The sequence below is a fragment of the Erpetoichthys calabaricus genome, chromosome 14, assembly GCF_900747795.2.
Source record: "Erpetoichthys calabaricus chromosome 14, fErpCal1.3, whole genome shotgun sequence".
In the NCBI taxonomy this organism is placed as follows: domain Eukaryota; kingdom Metazoa; phylum Chordata; class Cladistia; order Polypteriformes; family Polypteridae; genus Erpetoichthys; species Erpetoichthys calabaricus.
Genome location: NC_041407.2, coordinates 102971934 through 102991372, shown reverse-complemented (window position 1 = coordinate 102991372; position 19439 = coordinate 102971934). Strand labels below are relative to the sequence as shown.

General features: G+C 40.6%; 1 protein-coding gene across 8 annotated transcripts in view; it reads right to left on the bottom strand.

The window, feature by feature from the left end:
- Positions 1–17580, bottom strand: part of tanc2b (tetratricopeptide repeat, ankyrin repeat and coiled-coil containing 2b) — a 473655-nt gene extending 456075 nt beyond the window's left edge. For all 8 annotated transcript variants that reach the window (XM_051936364.1, XM_051936365.1, XM_051936366.1 and 5 more), the window contains exon 1: positions 17426–17580. The gene's annotated coding sequence lies outside the window, so the exon portion shown is untranslated. The remainder of the gene's footprint in view (positions 1–17425) is intronic.
- Positions 17581–19439: the final 1859 nt, after the last annotated feature.

Here is a 19439-nt window from a genome sequence, read left to right as displayed (position 1 = left end):
AAGTAAAGCTGGGAAGAAATATTTTTTGTGTGTGTTTTCATTTAAGGCTGTAAAGCAAAAAAAAAATGGGAATATTTCGAAAGGGTTGATTATTTTCTATACCCACTGTATATATTGTGGTAACTGGTTACAAGAATGGAAAGATGTTAGTTGGTGCATATACACAACTCATCTTCATCAAGAGATGCCCTTTTGATTCCAGTTAAATTCTTAGGCACCGGTGCCCATATTTATCAAGCGTGTCAAGATTACTTCAATTAACTGTACTAAAATCTGATTAGGATAAGTGTCCTACATCAGAAGGAGTTATGAAGCATCCTACACGCACTTTCAGCGAGGAGTAGGAGGTCATGTTTGAGAACCAATGGGATGGCACCCCAAGCTACAAAATCTGCAGTTTTGTACTTTCCTTGGAAACCATGATGACATTTTGTAGTTTTCTGATGTGAGTGTTAAGGCTTCACCACAAAGATAATCATAACAATCATAATAATATTTAAAAGTAGTAGGAGTAGAGATCATAAGGTTGCATATTGTGCTAAACTTCACATAAATGTTGCCATCTTGCAACATCATCAAAAATAAAACAGTTTTCATCCAAGACCACCTGTGTGCTGATACTGTGATAATCACTTGCAATGCACATATGTGCGCTTATCCACACTTAGGTTATGGTCCTTAAGTTCATGCCATGAATCACACAAATAACTCCAGGACAAGCAGCGATTTGTATGAATGCAGCTTGCTTGAACATTACCTCACATTCAGTGTTGGGTAAATGTATAAATCTGCACATTATCTCACACTTTCTACGTTTGGTGCAAAATTCAAGAAATGGTTAGTCGTGACACACCCATAATCATTGCCATTGCAAAGCTTCATTTTCCTCATGGCCAAGAAACAGAGTGATGCCAACACTGCCACTTTAACTGACAGCACATGACCGCTTCATGTAGATGGAGCATTAATGTGACATGCAAGATTTATTACAAATAATTTTCCACCTGTCAAATTGATATCTTTTTAGGAGTTTATCATTGTGCAGCATTTCCAAGAAAGAGCAGGCCGATCTCTGCCTGTATGCCATGTTCTGAGAGCATCTAGCAAGTTAGCGTAGCTCACAAGCTCTCCAAAACCCTGGCAAAGTAAAGAATAGTTTCCTAAATTAGGAAAATTGATAAAAATGTTACCAAACTGATATTACTTGGAGATTTTTGAGCCATTTGGACCATTTTCCTACTCTGAGAATAAATACAGGGCTACTTTCTATCCCATACCCTCATAAGATTGTTTTCTATCACACATGAGCTGAACAAAAAGAATGTATTTTTGACAAAATGAAAGCAGCACAGCCCTGAATATACAACAACAGACAGGGGGAGAGAGACAACTATGGCTTGCTAGGTTAGAATGCAATGGATATCAAAGACCAGGCAGGAGACTCTTATAAGTGACTAGCTGTGTTAGCCTCTGCTGTAAAAAACCCGAGCTCCTAGAAAACATGGATATGGCACTTCAATCAATCAATCAATCCATCTCATCGGTTGTATATTAACTGCTCTTCATCAGTTTCGTTTTGTCAACATGCTCGCCTCCATTGTCTATCAGCGGCTAAGCGAGTTCTTCTCTCCTCAGAGATTTTGTTTTGCCGATGTGCTTGCCTCGCTTGTCTATCAGTGGCAGCGGTTTCACTTTGGAAACAGAGTCGCTTTCTGTCGGCTTCACGCCGTAGCCTCACACTTCTGGTCCGGACAGACAGACACACACACACACACACTTCCATGCGAAGACGTTTATATATAAGATAGTTCAAGGTACACAGCATCCCAGGTGGGCCCAGGTGATCCACGCAGTGTGTGTTGCTTGCTGCTCAAAGGCCTCTGGAGACATGAAAACTTTCTCACTTCAGGACCTGGAGACAGTGTTCCTCCCATTTTATAAAACAAACAGACTGACCTATAACGCTTTTTTCCTAGCTATGCTTCTCAAGAAGTGGAAATCCAGACTTAGCCAATGATCATAATAATGGATGCAATCTTGACCACATTTCATTATTGGTAGTTGACTCCCTCCTTTTATCAAGAAATACATGTCGGTTGCTAATATGAAACACCCTGCTTATTAAAAGTACAAAAGATTTTACGGTTGGATTGTGCATGTAACAAGTATACACACCCTTGGCAAACAAAAAATAAACATGTTTGCTGGAAGCAGGGGACATAACACAAACTGTTCCCAAACAATGTGACGAGGAGATGAAGCAGGAAAACTGCCCTTAATGTAAACCCTTTTGGACCCGCTCTGTAATTTATGAAAGGAAACCAAAGCAAAAGCCCTACGGACAAGATCACATGATCTTTCTTGACTTACCTGACTTTATGGAGGCCAGAAAGAACTTTCTACCAGAATTATTCGAGCTCCTGTGGGTGCAAAACAGAAACCAAGCACACACACACCACTTGGGCTAGAAATTTAAAAAGTATAAAATTCTGTACAACAGAATAGTCACCATCCTGATGACAGTGTCCAGCTATTCTCAAAGATCAGAAAAGGGCAATGGCGTCCTTCTACCAATTTCAGCACTTGAGCAGTAGTTTGCATGTGTGTGCTGAACACGTCAGGTACAAGGGCTTCAAAACACACTTTTATTATTTCACTCAGCTTTGCTGGGTATAAAAACAACCCCCGAATAAGAATGAGCCTTGACTGAGCAGAACGTGGCTTATTTACAGCTCAATTCGGCCTAAGGGCCACTGTCTGAAGTGTTCAACTGTCAAGAGAGTTTGTCAAATTACTTCCCTAAGCTCTATTTCAGGACTTTTTTTTTCAACATTCCAATCAATCAACCAATCTTTATACACAGCAGCATTTCCGGAATTATGACACTCAAAAAGTTATCTACAGTATTCAAAGATGACAACTGCAAAATAATTGTTCCTTTCATTCAGATAGTGACAGCAGACAAACAAAGCAACATTTCAGATTTAGAGGTCTAAAAAGAAGTAATCCAGAGCAGGAACAAGGCCCAACAAGGTGGAAGGTGCTGATAACAGGTAACAGAGAAGCTCGCTGTTATCATTTACCTTGGTGTTCTGCCATTTAAGGACACAGATTCCTTGTCTCATATTTGACTGCTCTGGAAAATGATGCACACCAACCAAAACACATAATATATTCAAGATGACAGCATCTTACTGGAGACCAGCTGTGCCATTAAAGATCTGAAATTTCAGTAGGCCTGTAGGAACAGAAGCGGCATACATGTCTGGACCAGGAGGCCCTGACTAGGAAGTACAAGCTTTGTTTTATATAAATCTCTGGTTTGCTAATGTAAACAAATCAAACAGACTAAAACTGTAAGAAAGTGACTTTCTTTTATTAGCACTGTGGGACGATAAGAGTATATGTTCCAAACTAATGGCTAAAGAGCTACATGCAATTCGAACCACCCTTACTTAAAAGAAGAGGATGACATGCATCAAGACTCTTTGCAGTGTTGGCTCCTCAGTGGTGGAACGAACTTCCTCTTGCTGTACGAACAGCGGAGACCCTCACTGTCTTCAAACGTCGTCTGAAGACACACTTCTTTAAACAGCACTTGGGGGACTAAAGTCCCCATACTTTACCCTTTTCTCAAAAAAAAAAAACATTTGTACTAACAACTTACTATTTTTTTTTCTAGCAGGGTTTTTTGTGTACAACTTGGTCAGCAGTAACTTGTTTAATGACAGTAGATTTAATCCTAGCCTTAAAGACTGAAGAACAGTCAAACTACTAAGCACTGTTGTAAGTCGCTCTGGATAACAGCGTCTGCTAAATGTTGTAAATGTAAATGTAAATGCAATAAACACAACCAACAACCCACACTAGAAATGAATCCAACACCAGTTACATTTTTTACTTTTGCCTAACTCCAATCATTCATTCATTCATTCATTTTTCCTTTCTTTTCATCGCAAACAAAAAAAGTGCTTTCCAAAACTCCAATCCCACCTATGTGTGTGTAGTTCCTTGATGGTGAATTCATTCACGAATTTTATTATATGCCACCCAAGCTTTATTCTACAAAGCACCTTTCAGAACAAACCTAAAGTTCATTAAAAATAATTATATTTTTTTAAAGAAAAAAACTATCAGGTAAATTATAATACCTATATATTATACTCACCATCCTCTCGTACCAGGACACATTTTATCGTATTACAATGTGAAATCTTTATACAGGTTGGCCCTTGTGAGTCATGGGTTTGCAATTTGCGGATCCACCTACTGTCATTAATAATTAAATGGAGATTATTTTGCATGTTTTGTGACCAATTGCAGAAAACCATGGACGATTCTGTAGCCCCACTACTTAAACGGAATACAAATCCCAGCAACCCCAGGAGTACTGTGACATTGAGTAGGTTCAGTGAATGGCTGAAAGATACGGACGCTAGTTTTAAAAGTGAGTCATAACAAGTCGGCAGGATCGCAGTTGGTGGTGTCGTACTTACACTGGGCACGTGTGTTCCATACCGTTCCCAAGTGCGATGGTCCAACCCACCTTATTCACCCTCTGGCTTGCACTCACATTGCATTAAACGTTCTGGATCTGGGCACATTATTGTTATAACCATGTGACTTTGTGTAAAGCCAAAACAAGATCCCAACACAGACTGACAGCATGAAGGTCAAAATGATTTTACTTACTTTATGGTTGTTTTGGAGTCATGTTGGGCAAGATAATGCCACACCCTCTTACACATCTATTGAGTTTGCAGCACAGCATTTTGCTGTTAATTTTGCTGCATGTACGAGACGATTTTTATGGAGACAAATGATTTGAAAGGAGGAATTTGCAGCTTTTCTTGCCAACTGTAATACATGTTCAACTGTAAGGTGAGAATAAAAACCTGTTTTTAACTAAAATGGTATCGAATGAAATGAGAACTACACTATCCAACTTGCTGCATCACTGTTTAGCGATCACACTGTTCCCAAATCCTACTGAACCATGCCTGGACCCACCTCTTCCAAGTAGGCCAAGGAACGGTATGGGTGGCCCGGCACTAAACGATCACAGTAGTCAAACGAACTAGACTTTGGGGGGTTGGATGCAGACAAACGTGCTTGAGCACAGAACAAGTTGCTAGCGTGAGTACAGTTCAACGCTTCACTAAACAAATGGATTACAATCAGATTACAGTTTTCTCCGGATTTATGTTCTTGTCCTGTATGCACTTGTTTGTGCTATTTTGTCTGGATTGGAACATGTCTTTGTCTAGGAGCGCTCCCAGCTTTTACAGATCTTCACATCCATCAGCATCACTGTACGACAAAACTTTACATATCTGTCAGAAGGCTGTCCACAGGGGATTTAATTTCATATCTACACTACCATCATCTGTGAAACTGGACAGTGTCGAGAGTGTTTATCATTTAGTGCTTAGAATTTTGTTGGATTTCTTTTGTACAGTAATCCCTCGCTGTATCGCGCTTCACCTTTCGCGGCTTCGCTCTATCGCGGATTTTATATGTAAGCATATTTAAATATATATCGCGGATTTTTTGCTGGTTCACGGATTTCTGTGGACAATGGGTCTTTTAATTTCTTGTACATGCTTCCTCAGTTGGTTTGCCCAGTTGATTTCATACAAGGGACGCTATTGGCAGATGGCTGAGAAGAAACCCAACTTACTTTTCTCTCTCTCTCTCTTGCGCTAACTTTCTCTGATCCTGACGTAGGGGGATTGAGCAGGGGGGCTGTTCGCACACCTAGACGATACGGACGCTCGTCTAAAAATGCTGAAAGATTATCTTCACGTTGCTACCTTCTGTGCAGCTGCTTCGTGAAGCGACATGCTGCACGGTGCTTCGCATACTTAAAAGCACGAAGGGCACGTATTGATTTTCGATTGTTTGTTTTCCTCTGTCTCTCTCTCTCTCTCTCTCTCTCTTTCTCTGCTCCTGACGGAGGGGGTGTGAGCTGCCGCCTTCAACAGCTTTGTGCCGGCGGTGCTTCGCATACTTAAAAGCCAAACAGCCCTATTGATTTGTTTGCTTTTCTCTATCTCTCTGACATTATCTGCTCCTGACACGCACTCCTTTGAAGAGGAAGATATGTTTGCATTCTTTTAATTGTGAGACGGAACTGTCATCTCTGTCTTGTCATGGAGCACAGTTTAAACTTTTGAAAAAGAGACAAATGTTTGTTTGCAGTGTTTGAATAACGTTCCTGTCTCTCTACAACCTCCTGTGTTTCTGCGCAAATCTGTGACCCAAGCATGACAATATAAAAATAACTATATAAACATATGGTTTCTACTTCGCGGATTTTCTTATTTCGCGGGTGGCTCTGGAACACAACCCCCGCGATGGAGGAGGGATTACTGTATCTGTAATATTAATCACTTTTGTCATTTACTTCTATAAATATAAAACACAAATATATTATTATATGCTAAATTTTGCAAAAAGTTACAGTTCACTAAGGAACTGCCTCACACACACGATTCGCTTGCACAGAGAGCAGTCTCTCACATTTCTTGCACCTCTTTGTATGACAGACAGACAGACAGACAGACAGACAGACAGACAGACAGACAGACAGACAGACAGACAGACAGACAGACAGACAGACAGACAGACAGACAGACAGACAGACAGATAGATAGATAGATAGATAGATAGATAGATAGATAGATACTTTATTAAGTGCAATAAAGTTAAAATATACAGCAGTCTTGGGCCCAAAACAAATTTTCGCATTCACGGTGGTCCTGTGCCCCTCAAATCCCCGTGAAACACAAGGCATTACTGTATATTTATTTGGGATTTCTTGATTTTGATCAATTAAAGAAAAACATTTTACACATTTTTTATCAAATAAGTGTACACTGGCCCAGTGTACTAAAGGCGTAGGTGTGTGTACACCTTGTGGCTGACTGGCACCCTGTGCAGGTTTGGTTCCCATCTTGCACCCCTAAACTTGGATTAAGCATGCTTTAGGCAATGGATGAATGTATTTGATTAAATGAACCCACACAAGGCAACTAACCAAAGACTCAATCAGTGAGGTCCTCATATGGGCAGGCAAAGCCCAAAGATTTTGAATTCATAAAATTCAAACAGACAACAAATGTAAGTTAATGGCAGACAGTGCAGCGTAGTGGTTAACTTTTTGGACCTAGGAATTCAAAACCCTTAGATTGTAGGTTCAAATCCCACTATTGACACAGCATGAGCCTGAGCAAGTCTCTGCAGCCAATTACATCTCACATGTTATAATTCGCCTTGGATAAAGGTGATGGCCAAATAAATAAGAAGTATTGAACGTAGTACTGGGCATCAATCTAACTGTTAAATATGAATTATGAACAGCAATTCTGCTAGGGTTTTAAAGAGAAACTATGTCATAGAGAATAAAGTACAAAAGTGGTCTATTGGATGGAATTCGACCGTTAAGGTGCTGATGGAAGTTTTCTTATTTAAAGTAATATGAGAATTTTTATCAGTCAAAGGCATACATCATTAGAATCAACAGACACTTATCAGAAAGCTTAATTATTAGTTCTTATTATTTGTCTGGCTCCTTTATCCAAGGCAACGTACAGCACTTGACATACAATTGGTTGAATTTCTTTTGTTTTTTCCAATTGGAGCAGAGGCAAGTGAAGTGACTTGTTCAGGGTCACACAGTGCCAGTAAGTAACAAGAGTGTGAATGCACAGCTTCAGGGTTTGACGTCCAAAGCCTTTTTTAGTTTTAACTTAAATGAGGAATCGCACAAGGCCCTTTTTGTCATACGAGGTGGTTAGAGAGTGGGGCTTGTGTGTTTTCATTTTAGTTTGAGGACTGTTTTGTGTGTGTGCGCTTTTGGAACACAATGGCTGTATTGCTTATGCGAGTGTAACTCTGAATGAACTAGGAGTTACTGTATGTATATACCTCTCTAAAATGAAAAAGGAAGCACAACTTGTCGTGTATTTTCACAGATGTGGTATGGTAGGCAATGGCCCAAGTAATTTCTGCTCTAGTCATCTGAAAACAAGAAGCAGTAGCAGTGGACTAAAGAAAAGACTGGAGATTTAAAAAAAAATATTATATTATATTTATATATATATATATATATATATATATATATTCTTAGTCTGATGAGTCCTGATTCTTTGTTTTTGCAGATTCATGCTCATGGGAAGAAAAATAAATAATGAAAATAAACTCCAGCAAATGGCAGGGATCCATCTTGCCAGGTGTCAACAATGCAGTCTGCTGTGAAGGGTGTGAAGTCACAGGTGACGGATCTGTGGCACACGGCAGATCCTTCATTGGCAACCAAACACATTTGCCAATCGCACGTGTCCTTTCATGGAAGCAACGTATTATACTTGGGGGTCCCCAACTCCGGTCCTGGTGGGCCCCAGTGGCTACAGACTTTCATTTTAACCCTTTTCTTAATTAGTGCTTTTTTTTTTTTGCTGCTAATTATCTTCTTTTGAATTAATGTTAATTGACTTGTTTTTTTAAGATCTGTTCCCCTGAATTTCTTCATCATTCCTCTCAGTTGATTCATTTCATTCCTTAAATGGCACCCAAACAGAAATGAAATGTGAAGTGAGTCAACTAACAGAAGACCAACTAAGTCAGGACCTGAAACTCCAAACAATTTCACTCTAACTAGTCCCTTAACTAAGCATAGAGTTTTGTTGTTAATTAAACCCATTCTTGAATTCCATAGCTTGTTGCTGCTCTCATTGTGCAATGGCAGACATTTCTGAAATTGTTGATTTTCTCTTTTCTAAGAACATTGATAGTGTTTTGGGGACCTGCGCAGATCAGCATTCCTGAGATCTTCATCTTTCTTTTTTTTCAGATATTGTATGATGGACAGACACAGTTTGCTGGTCACGTTTGGCTCAATTTATATATTAATTATTGTTTGCCTGCTAATTAAGAGAAAAGCCAAGCAAAATGACACCTTTTATTGGCTAACTAAAAAGATTACAATATGCAAGCTTTCGAGGCAACTCAGGCCCCTTCTTCAGGCGAGATGTAGTTAGCCAATAAAAGGTGTCATTTTGCTTGGCTTTTCTCTACATTCATAATGGCTAACACGGTACAACGCCCTAGTACCTGCTAATTAAGGAAAAACAAACAATTAAGGGGTCCGAGTCTTCAAGAGCAAGTCAAATAAAATTAATTCAAAAGAAGTTAATTAGCAGCAGAAACAGGTCACTAGTTAAGAAAAGGATTAGAATGAAAACCTGCAGTCACTGGGGTCTTCCAGGACCAGAGTTGGGGATCCCTGTATTAAAGTAATAAGCTTTTATAGAACCGTAATACTGGAGTCCATCACAATAAGCGAGACCTGTAATCATTCTAAGAACACGTCACAGAATTCAGCATATCTGCTATGACCATTCCCAGTCACCAGATATCAGTCCACTCAACCGTCTTACTGGACTAGATGGAACAAGCTACTACATCATTAAGACAAAGTAACACGTAAAATCAATTTTGCATAAAAGCACTATTAGAAGGATGGTACACAAAAATACTGACGTCACTGAAAATACTGCTAAGCACCGTAACAGCAAGGCTAGAGGAAAGAAGAAAAACAGTCTTCCATGCCCAAGATGGGAGACATGACAAACCATTGACCAGGTGCTTAAAAAGAAATGGGCTTCTTAGAAGAACGGGAAAACTTGACTATTAGAGGATGCAGGAGCCTCTGGGACAACATGGAGTATTTTATGCTGTGATGACTTGAACACACAACATTAAAGAATTGAGTGAAGAAAGATTAACACTGCAAATCACCAGGGCAACACGAGCCCCAGTATAAAGCAAGGTAATAGTAGCATTGTGCGCTATAACGTCTGCGTGTGCTAGGATGCAAAGGCAGCAAAAAAGGATGAAACAAAATATACAGAAGTCATGCATAAAAACCTATTGTAGTGTGCAATAAACTTGGACTTTGTAAGAACAATCAACTTCCAGGAAGACAATGATATTAAATCATACAGACAACCATCATAATGCAGTTAGCAAAAACTACAAATTTAAAAAAATGTGCACGTGGCATAACATCCATGTGTGATACAATTACATATATTATTAGACTATATTAAATACATGCTTCTTAACGTTACTTTACAATTACATGTAGTATATACTTCAGCACAAATAGGCTTATGGTGGATTGATAGCCTTTGTAAAAGTTTTTAAAAGAAGCACTCGATGGAGATTTAACACCAGTGTTGATGACTCGATAGTAAAACTGTTGGCTGCCTTGAATCAAGATGGAAAGCCAGTCTGGAACTTTGCAGAAAACTTAAAAGTGCCAGAGAAACATTCATGCAGATAATGCAGCTGTGAGATTGTTTCTAGCGCAGTGTTAATAAAGAGTATATATTTGTTCACACTATACTCACAGAGAGACACTTGCATAATTTCTTCTCTCTTATAAACACACACACAAAAATTTTATATATATATATATATATATATATATATATATATATATATATATATATATATATACAGTACTGTGCAAAAGTTTTAGGCAGGTGTGAAAAAATGCTGTAAACAAAGAATGCTTTCAGAACAATAAACAATCATTATTTATATTTATCAATTTACAAAATGCAAAGTGAGCGAACAGAAGAAAAATCGAAATCAAATCAATATTTGGTGTTACTACATTTTGCCTTCAAACCAGCATCAATTCTTATAGGTACAAAGTCAGGGATTTTGTAGGATTCTAGTCAGGTGTCTGATCAACCAGTTCTACCAAACAGGTGCTAATGATCATCAATGTCACACGTAGGTTGAAACACAGTCATTAACTGAAACAGAAACAGCTGTGTAGGAGGCTTAAAACTGGGTGAGGAACAGCCAAACTCTGCTACCAAGGTGAAGTTGTGGAAGACAGTTTCATGTCATGGCAAGATTGAGCACAGCAACAAGACACAAGGTAGTTCTACTGCATCAGCAAGGTCTCTCCCAGACAAAGATTTCAAAGCAGACTGGGGTTTCAAGATGTGCTGTTCAAGCTCTTTTGAAGAAGCACAAAGAAACGGGCAACGGTGAGGATCGTAGATGCAGTGGTTGGCCAAGGAAACTTAGTGCAGCACATGAAAGTCACATCAAGCTTATTACCCTTCGAAATTGGAAGATGTCCAGCAGTGCCATCAGCTCAGACCTGGCAGAAACCAGTGGGACCCAGGTACACCCATCTACTGTCTGAAGAAGTCTGGCCAGAAGTGGTCTTCATGGAAGAGTTGCAGCCTAAAAGCCATACCTCCAACGTGGAAACAAGGCCAAGCGACTCAAGTATGCACGAAAACATAGGAACTGGGGTGCAGAAAAATGGCAGCAGGTGCTCTGGACTGATGAGAGTCAAAATTTGAAATATTTGGCTGTAGCAGTTTGTTCGTCGATGGGCTGGAGAGCAGTACAATAATGAGTGTCTGCAGGCAACAGTGAAGCATGGTGGAGGTTCCTTGAACGTTTGGGGCTTCATTTCTGCAAATGGAGTTGGAGATTTGGTCAGGATTAATGGTGTTCTCAATGCTGAGAAATACAGGGAGATACTTATCCATCATGCAATACCATCAGGGAGGCATATGATTGGCCCCAAATTTATTCTGCAGCAGGACAATGACCCCAAACATACAGCCAAAGTCATTAAGAACTATCTTCAGCGTAAAGAAGAACAAGAAGTCCTGGAAGTGATGGTATAGCCCCTACAGAGCCCTGATCTCAACATCATCGAGTGTGTCTGGGATTACATGAAGAGACAGAAGGATGTGAGGAAGCCTACATCCACAGAAGATCTGGGGTTAGTTCTCCAAGATGGTTGGAACAACCTACCAGCCGAGTTCCTTCAAAAACTGTGTGCAAGTGTACCTAGAAGAATTGATGCTGTTTTGAAGGCAAAGGGTGGTCACACCAAATATTGATTTGATTTAAATTTCTCTTTTGTTCATTCACTGCATTTTGTTGATTGATGAAAATAAATGATTAACACTTCCATTTGTGAAAGCACTTTGTTTACAGCATTTTTTCACACCTGCCTAAAACTTCTGCACAGTACTGTATATATTATATACATATACATATACACACACACATACACAAACATATGCTAGGGGGCTCTGCCCCCTGCTCGCTTCACTTGCCTACCCTCGGGTGGGTGCTATGTGCCAACCACTTCGCGTCTCTGCCGCTTGTGTATGTGGATTTCACTTTCACCAAACAACAAATTTTCTCGCAGATATGCCTCTTCATTGGGAAGAAACACTACTTTTCCCTGATGGCAACATGAATTAGACGATCTACAAGTCTCCGACTTAAAGTTCAAAGCCAAACAATATCTACATTACATACTTCTGTCATATCACCTATGTCCATATATTCGCTCTCTTTTCGCTGTTTCATTATTTCACTGTGTAATAATTTCTGTTTGTTAGTGCTAATGCAGTCTTTACCCTCAGTGTTTTGAGACTTTTCGAATTTTAGTACTTTCATAATCTCTAACCTGCTCTGCATGTGAACTGTGCCAACGTTTTATAACTTCGTTATGACTTTGCCTGTTATTTACGACCCCACTTGGAGCTGAGAGCGCTGGAACTGTGTCTGACAATAACATTCACACGAATGAGAAGTGAGTGGACCGTGGACATGGTTGTAAATGTTTGAGAGGAGGGCAGGACTTGTCAAAATCTCTTGGCAAAAAGTCTCGTCTCGCGGGATCTGAAATTATCTCGCGCGGAAGATGAAATTATCTCCAAGAAAGTCTCGTCTCTGGATTTTCTTTTATAATAGAGAGATATCTTTTCCTTTCACAGTTAACTAACCTCAAACAGTAGAAGTCAGGTGGTGTATCGGCAGCACACACGTCTCACCCAGCATCTGACTGATTTGGTTTGGCATTCAATTTTGCCATTAGAAACAGCTGTTGGGCAAGGTGAATTTGAAACAGCACACTTATCCGTAATTTAAGTCACACAGGTTTTAATACAGACAAGTTCACAAATTCAGTAGTGAGAAGCATAGACATTCGAGTGCAGCTCAAAGTATCGCAGATGCTGCTCCTCCACATCAAAAGTGGCCAGGCATCTGAAAAGGGTACATCCTGGATGCCTCCCTGGAGTGGTGTTTCTCGGACACCCAACCAGGAGATGACTTCTGGGGAGAAGCAGGACACACTGAAGAGATTACATCTCTTGGTTGGTTTGTTAATGCCTCGATATCCCAGATATTAAGGAGGAGGTGACAGAGAAAAGGGTTGTCTGGGCATCGTGGCTTAAACTGCTGCCCCCGCGACCGGGATCCAGATAAGCAGCAAAAAAGGGATGGATGGAGGGATGTAGTTCACAAATCTGCCAATGCTTTTCAATGCGAGATTTCGACATTTTCAAAAATGCATAAGATGAGCTAGTATTCAAGATATTTGTAGTGTTTACTGGGAACTGAATTGTTTCATGCAGACAGACTGACAGACATGCCAGTTATAGTAGGGAAAGTTCAGAAGTGTCTCAACAAAAGTCTGGCCCTCACTTTAATGAAGGATATGAAGAAGGATTTGACAATTAAAACCCCCCATTCAACAGGGAATAACATAAGTAACTACACAAAGAAGGTATTTTTTATATTCTTTATTTCTCCTCATACAATTCCTTGAATTAGGAAGTTGTTAAGTTTTCGCATACCCCTTGGGGTCAGAGTGCAGGGTCATTATTATTAGTGCAGGACGGAGTGGTGGCTCTGAGGCTAGGGATATGCCCTGCCAATCGGAAGGTTGCCGGTTCGAATCCCGTAAATGCCAAAAGGTACTCTGCTCTGTTGGGCCCTTCAGCAAGGCCCTTAACCTGCAATTGCTGAGCGCTTTGAGTAATGAGAAAAGCGCTATATAAATGCAAAGAATTATTATTATTATTATTATTATTATTATTATACAGTGCCACCTGGAGTAATTGCAGGCTAAAGGCCCAGTAGAGTAGGATCTCTTTTTGGCAGTAACGGGGATTGGAACCAGCAACCTTCCAGATACCGGGGCAGATCCATAGCCTCAGAGCCACCATTCTGCACAATTGTAATAGTACTAAAAATAATAAAAATAAATGCACTTATACATCACATTTCACATATTACATGCAGCTCAAAGAACTTTCCAAGAAGTATTAATTACCTGAAGCTAGCAACTGACTGATCGATCAAACCAGAGAGCTTCTCATAAATGAGTGACTATAATCTTAGACCTCTACCACCAAGCACCGAGTCCAGGGGGTGATTTGCTCACTTCAATTGAATTTATTCTTATAAAGTTCCCTTGCAGACCTAGTGTGCTATAATGCAAAAGACACACCACTAAAACATAGACCAATATGAAACATCGACAAAGGAACTTATGGTACTTGTGTACTTAACGTAATAATAATAATTCTTTGCATTTATATAGCGCTTTTCTCACTACTCAAAGTGCTTAGCAATTGCAGGTTAAGGGCCTTGCTCAAGGGCCCAACAGAGCAGAGTCCCTTTTGGCAATTTACGGGATTCGAACCAGCAACCTTCCGATTGCCAGTGCAGATCCCTAGCCTCAGAGCCACCACTCCACAACGAACAGCACGGACGTCAGTTCCTACCCATTCTAGTATTGGGCTCCATGGGGGAGCTTAATTTTTGGAGTTTAAATTATTAGACTGACATACCCCAACCACAAATACTAACCTTAAAGTTAGTAGGGGTGGAGCACAGTTGCCTATAGGTCCCCTAATGTTAGTGTCCCCTTTGGGTGCCTAATGTTTAAAACGAAAAACTGATTTGCGTCACCATAATAGAAAAGGCTACTAGCCGTCTCTGCTGCCCGTTTAGTACACAAGCACCGAACTAATTTCAAGAATTATTTCATTTTATGGATTACAAGCAAAGAGCTCTCGCTTAATATAAAAAAAAATCATATTAAGACAAATATAACTTTAGACATTTATAACTTGTACACTGTGCAAAATCACAATATTTGTTATTTGATCCGGTGCTATGATGGCAATAGTAACACAAAGTTACTTCAAAAATGAAACTATTTTTATTAGCCATCAGTCCTCATCAAACAACCAACCACAATTTTGTTAATCAGCCCACTGCCATCTTCATGAGCCCTGCATGTGCACTCATTTACAGAAAACCCACAGAGTCCTCATCCGCTCCACACATCAGAGTCCTTGTGACTGGGAGGCAGGCACAGCAGGTTACAACTATTAATAAAACTATTACCAGCTAAATAAAAATAATAAGCTATTTTTAATTCTTGGAGCTTATTACTTGAAACTTCAAGGTGATATGTGCATTCTTTCCTTCATTTTGCAGCATGAATTCAACTCTTTATTATTTCTTACCAATAGAGATAATAAAGCATACCCTTATAGTAAGAAAAAATAACGAAGTCCATGTCACAACCTTGTTCAAAAGCTGATGGAACTTTTCTGTTTCACAGTACTAAAATTTCTCCTATACAGAATATGTAATAAAGTATAAGACAAATATCACAGATGTAAACATTTTTTTTTTTGTTAAGTACGAGTAACCGGCTACAAAAATATGACATCACACTTGATCTTTCAAATTAAAAGAATACAGATACACGCATTCAATTAAAGGAAAATGTCGTGTTAAAATATTCCTTTCTCCACAAGTGATTTGTCTCAATTTGCTCAAAGTGCACACCTTTGGCATTTTACAAAAATAAAAGTGGCTTTTGTTTAATACATACTTAATGCGCTACACCTTTATAGCCAATCAGTGAGTGAAATGAGAAATTTTAAAAGCATACTTATGTGGCAGCTATCCTGGCCCAGACATTTATTTGACAGCTATAAAAAAAAATCTGTGCCAAATGCGCTATTGCAACAAAAGATTGCATTTTAATTTTTACTACCTAAAATATTTCAGCTGTCTGTAAAAATGCAGAAGAGAAACAAACAAAAATGTGACTTCCTGAACGGCTGCTTATTACCAGACAGCCTTGAAAGAGAATGAGGGAGACGTGCAACCAGTTGTTCCTGCCCAGACCATATTACAAAGGGGAGTTAACTGATCAGTACCTACTGACAGCCCTGGGACATCCCACCTGTAAATGACAAAGATTATCCTCAACTATCACGATCTTCTGACAACATCTGCTCCAATACTGCTGCACTCCATAGCACCTGACGATATCATTATTATAATTATTATTTGTTTGACGGATGCGTTAATCCATGGTGACTTACAACATTTAAGATACAATTGGTTACATTTCTTTTGTTTCTTTCCAATTGGAGCACAGGGAGGTGAAACGACTTGCTCAGGGTCACATCTTTGTCAGCAGTGGGATGTGAACCCACTATATCACCCGGCCCGTCATGAAACCTTCCCAACAGGACAATGTACCCACCAAAAAATTAACTTTACTCTCTTTTACCATGTCATTTTTTCCAACCTCTATCCGACAATGCCAAATGCAATCATTCTTGTGATGCCATTTATATTGGAAATCAAATAGTTTATAAGCTCTGTACAATTAAAATGGTCAAACTGAATGAAGCTGTAACAACATCCCACACCAATATTATTCTATTATTCACATCAGTACCTCCGATTTCCTCTCAGATCATAAATGTCCTCCTCACGTAGCTCCAACCTCAACATGAGGATACCAATCCCCGTTTGGTATTACACAGCTCTATCCTTCAATCAAAGAGTGCCACCTTTGTACAATTCCCACCATGAAGGCTGCCACACACGCTGCCCGCCCCATTACGCTGCTAGCTGAACACCAACTGTCCCATCGCCATCCGAGTATGCTGATGCGCACACACCAGCAGTGGCTCAAACCTGTGGCCGTCTCACACACGCAGCAGTCAGTGCCGATCCCCCAGCCCATCCCTGGTGCACACATTTGACTCTTGCTCTTTCAAGACGTTCCTTGCGCACCTGCTGAAAGTCACAGCCGCGGTTCCCCCCTCCACCTGAAGATGTCGCACACGAATTGCCCCACCCCCTTCGGGATGTCACCGCACCCCACCCCCACCTGAAGATGTAAGACGCGCCGGGCCACCCGCCTCACACCGGGAATAACCCGTACGGCACTTCCACCGAGTCCTCTTCTTTCCGAATAAACGCACGCACACAGACACTACACGCAACACACCACTCCCCGTCAACAACGAGCCAGCCAGCTTCTTCGACGCGTCGGCTTTGTTTAGCTCGAATCGGGAAAAGGCGCATCCCTGCCGCCCTCGCGCACAACAGCCACAGGCGACGTCGACACATGGAAACGATGCGGCAACGGCTCGGCCCCACCTCCCCGCGCTCAAGCCGGCAACCTTGCTCCGTAACCCCACACCTCCCCTGTCGTTTCTCCTTCTCCATCCTCCGAAGGTGAATGCCGCCGGACCCTTACCTTGCTTGAGAGCCACTCGTCCCCTCGAGGCGAGCTGGAAGCGTCTCTCCTCGGCTGGCGTGGCTCCGCACTCCTTCGTGAGAATCTCGAAAGCAGCGGCGACTGCCGGCGTTGCACTGTGCAGCTCGCAGCCCTCCCCTCTGCCGCCAGGAGGAGGAGGAACAGAAGGAGGGAGAGAGAGAGAGAGAGACCAGGAGGAGGAGAAGCAGCAGCAAGCGCGCGCACTCGCACACGCCTGGACACATTGCCGCCACTCCGTCGCGCGCCCCCGATTCTCCGCCCCGCCCCTTCCCTCAGCCCCAATGCGCCTCCAGAGCACAAGCACTGGCAACAGGTCGAGCCGCTCACGACCGTTTACGTCACCGTTTTTATATATACTGAATATATATATATATATTTACATAACTGACTTTGCTTATTAATTCACATACTTTTGTATTTTGGTACTCGTTAGTTCTCTCGCGCTGTTTTGCTACTGGTGCTCTTTTAATCTATTAACAGACGGATAAATGACAGTATCACCTGGCGGGCAGTGCCCGTTTAATTACCAAAAGCCCGTGCCCGCCATAATGACTCTGCCACTATCACACTTCGGCCTGGCATGCTAAAGACTGACCTACACATCTAAGTTCAAGATGTCAGTCAATGCTTGGGCATCGATAGCCACAGTTCCAGAATGATAAGGGGTGGGGGGTGCCAGAAGGTGGGGACTGGTATTATAAAGTCCCAAAAATCCAGCAAGTAACAGTATACCTGACAGCGTGGGTGGGGTGGTCTTCACATGATATGGTGGGAGGACATTTAACTCAGCTCAGTGAGCCCCTGGAGCCAGTCCTGGGCATCGATCAAAGAAACAAACGGTTTCTTGTGGCATCAATAGCAATAAAGAAAAAATTTCAGGTCAAGTTCAGGTACCGTTATTGTTATACCATCCATGTGAAGTATTGCAGCATACAATGGCACAAATATTTTTTTTGGGACAGCTTACCCATTAGCTATGCAAACTGGCTTGATGGACTGAATGGTCTCCTCTCATTTGTTAGATTTCTTGTGTTTCTTATGAAATAAAGCTCCCCAGGTGTGCAACATACACACAAATAGAACACATATGACATAAACACGGGGCAGGTACAAGACAAGCAAGAACTACACGCACTCTGGACTCCCAGAGATCACAGCAAAGGAAAGAGTAAAAATAAAACTGAGTGCCATTATGAACAAGGCTGTACATCCCCTCTCTGACACACCAACAGTGAGGACTTTCAGCCAACAAATCATTCAGCATAGTGGGTCAAGAAATGTGACCAGGGTCCTTTATATAAACAGCAATATGCATGTGTAGCGCCAGGGCCGGATTCATATGAAAAGAGGCACTAGGCTATTCCACTTATGAGGCCCTTTCACCTTCCATTTTTAAGTTTGTAAATTACATGAAAGATACTAAAATTTTGCTAACAATTTGAATGTAGGCCCCTCTTGATCTTGAGGCCCTAGGCTGAAGCCTAGTTAGCCTATAGGAAAATCCGGCCCTGTGTAGCGCCTCACAGGGACAGTTCTGTTCCTTTTTAATTTTCTTACTTTATAGTCATACTGGTGTCCATTCAGACAAAAGTATGTGTATGTTTATTTATTATTTATTTATTTATACACATATTTATTTAAAGAGCTTCTGTAAAAAGACAAATTTCTCCCTGGAGACAAATTAAGTACTTTCTATCTGCTTAATCTCTCTATTTATCTATCTGTCTATATTATAATGTCATTCATATCTATCTATCTATCTATCTATTTTATAGTGCCTTTCATATCTATCTATCTATCTATTATATAGTGCCTTTCATACCTATCTATCTATCTATTTTATAGTGCCTTTCATACCTATCTATCTATCTATTATATAGTGCCTTTCATATCTATCTATCTATTATATAGTGCCTTTCATATCTATCTATCTATCTATTTTATAGTGCCTTTCATATCTATCTATCTATCTATTATATAGTGCCATTCACAT